Genomic DNA, 3,101 nt, shown 5'->3' with positions numbered 1-3,101 from the left:
ACCAACAACCCTGCTGCCCCCCGCCCCGCCCCCCCTCCCCGCGCTGAGTGGCGGCGCCTCCTCCAATCCCCGCCCCAACCCACCTCGCCCCGCCCCGCGTCCTCTGTGACGTCAGCCCCCGGTAACAAATGGCGGCAGGGGGCGGGGCTTCGGCGCCAGCGAGTTTGGTTGACGGCGCAAAGTTACCGCCCCTCCCCCCCACCTCCCTCACCCTCCCCCCTCCCCCCCCCCCACACCTCCCCCTCCCCCCACACACTCCCCCTCCCCCACACACTCCCCCCCCTCCCCCACACACTCCCCCCTCCCCCACACACTCCCCCCTCCCCCCCACTCCCCCCCCCCCTTCCCCACCCCACTCCCCCCCTACCCACTCATTTCCCCTCCTCCCCACCCCCTTCCCCCTCTCCCCCCCCACCCTCCCCCCCCCCCCCCCCTCCACCCCCCCCCCACTCCCCCCCCCCACCCACCCCCCCCACTCAACCCCCCCCTCCCCCCCCACCCACCCCCACCACCCCCTCCCCCCCTCCTCCCCCTCTCCCTCCCCTCCCCCCCCCCTCACACCTCCCCCCCCCCCCCCCTCCCCCACACTCCCCCCTCCCCCCCACACCCTCTCTTCCCCACCCTCCCCCCCCCCTCTCTCCCCCCCCCCCCTCCCTCCCCCATCACTCCCCCCTCCCCCACACTGCCCCCCCCTCCCCCACACACCCCCCTCCCCACCCCCCCCCCCCACACTGCCCCCCCCCCTCCCCACACACCCCCCCTCCCCCACACCCCCCCTCCCCCACACTGCCCCCCCCCCCACACACTCCCCCCCCTCCCCCACACACTGCCCCCCCCCACACACGGCCCCCCCTCCCCCACCCCCCCCCCCCCTCCCCCACACTGCCCCCCCCCCCCACACACCCCCCCCCCTCCCCCACACTGCCCCCCTCCCCCACACCACCCGCCCCCCCCACACTCACCCCCCCCCCCCCCTCACCTCCCCCCTCCCCCACACCCCCCCTCCCCCCCCACCCCCCACACCCCCCCCCCCCACACTGCCCCCTCCCCCACACTCCCCCCTCCCCCCACACTCCCCCCTCCCCCACACACTGCCCCCCTCCCCCCACACACTCCCCCCTCCCCCACACTGCCCCCCTCCCCCACACTGCCCCCCCCCCCCCACCCCCTCACAATCCCCCCCCCCACACTGCCCCCTCTCCCCCTCACCCCCCTCCCCCACACTGCCCCCCCTCCCCACACACACTCCCCCCTCCCCCACACACTGCCCCCCCTCCCCACACACCACCTCCCCCCCCTCCCCCACACTGCCCCCCTCCCCCACACTGCCCCCCCCCACACACTCCCCCCCCCCTCACACTCCCCCCCTCCCCCACACTGCCCCCCCTCCCCCACACAATCCCCCCTCCCCCCCACTGCGCCCCCCCTGCCCCCACACCCCCCCCCTCCCCCACACTCCCCCCCCCTCCCCCACACTGCCCCCCTCCCCCACACTGCCCCCCCTCCCCCCACACACTCCCCCCCCCCCACACCCCCCCTCCCCCACACACTCCCCCCTCCCCCCACACTGCCCCCCCTCCCCCACACACTCCCCCCCGCCCCACACTGTCCCCCCTCCCCCACACTCCCCCCTCCCCCACACCCTCCCCCCTCCCCCACCACCACCCCCATCCCCCCCACCCCCCCCCTCCCCCACACCCTCCACCCCCCCCGCCCCCCCCCCCCCCCCCCCCCCCCACACCCCCCCCCCCCCCTCCCCCACCCCCCCCCCACCCCCCCCCCCTCCCCCCCCACACTCCCCCCCCCCCTCACACCTTCCCCCTCTCCCCCCCTCCCCCCCTGCCCCCCTCCCCCCCCCCACACCTCCCCCACCCCCCCCCCCCACACACCCCCTCACTCCCCACCCCCCCCCCCCCCACTCCCCCCCCTCCCCCCCCCCCCCCCACCCCCCCCCCCCCCCCCCCCCCCCCCCCCCCCCCCCTCCCCCACCCCCCCCCACCCCCCCCCCCCACACCCCCCCTCCCTCCCCCTCCTCCCCCACACACTGCCCCCCTCCCCCACACCCCCCCCCCTCCCCCCTCCCCCACCCCCCCCCCCCCCCCCCCCCCCCCCCCCCCCCCCACCCCCTCCCCCCCACCCCCCCTCCCCCCCCCCACACTCCCCCCCTCACCCCCACACTCCCCTCCCCCCCCCCTCCCCCCACACCCTCCCCTTCCCCCACACACTCCCCCCCACACACCCCCTCCCCCCCCCTCCCCCCCCCCCTCCCCCCCCCCACCCCCCCCCTCCCCCCCACCCCCCCCCTCCCCACCCCCCCCCCCCCCCCCCCCCCCCCCCCCCCCCCCCCCCCCCCCCCCCCCCCCCCCCCCCCCCCCCCCCCCCCCCCCCCCCCCCACCCCCCCCCCCCCCCACCCCCCCCTCCCCCCACCCCCACCCCCCCCCCCCCCCACCCCCCCCCCCCCCCCCCCCCCCCCCCCCCCACCCCCCCCCCCCCCCCCCCCCCCCCCACCCCCCCCCACCCCCCCCCCCCCCCCCCTCCCCCCCCCCCCCCCCCCCTCCCCCCCCCCCCCCCCCACCCCCCCCACCCCCCCCCATCCCCCCCCCACCCCCCCTCCCCCACACTGCCCCCCCCCCCCCCCCCCCACACTGCCCCCTCCCCCACACTGCCCCCCCCCCACCCCCCCCCCCCCCTCCCCCCCCCCCCCCCCCCCCCCCACACTTCCCCCACACCCCACACACTCCCCCCATCTCCCGTCCCCCCCTGATTGCTCTGGACTAGTGAGGAGTGATCCCACAATGTTTGTGCAGAACACTATGCTGTTAAACTGATCTTATCAGCGTGTACATGATACATATCCCTCTAGTCCCAACCTATGTGCCCATTCAGAAGCCTCTTCAACACTACGATTGTATCTGCCACCATCACCCCCACCCCCCCTGGCAGTATGTTCCAGGCTCTCAACAATCTTTGTGTAAAAATACGTGCACACACTCACATCTGCTTTAAACTTCCCCCCTGCTCACTTTAGAGCTCTGCCCTCTACTGTTGGATATTCCCATCCTGGGAAAAAGATTCTTCTGAATTCTCTTTCTCTGCCTCA

Source organism: Leucoraja erinacea, chromosome 26 (assembly GCF_028641065.1).
Source record: "Leucoraja erinacea ecotype New England chromosome 26, Leri_hhj_1, whole genome shotgun sequence".
NCBI classification, from domain to species: domain Eukaryota; kingdom Metazoa; phylum Chordata; class Chondrichthyes; order Rajiformes; family Rajidae; genus Leucoraja; species Leucoraja erinaceus.
This window is presented reverse-complemented; position numbering follows the sequence as displayed.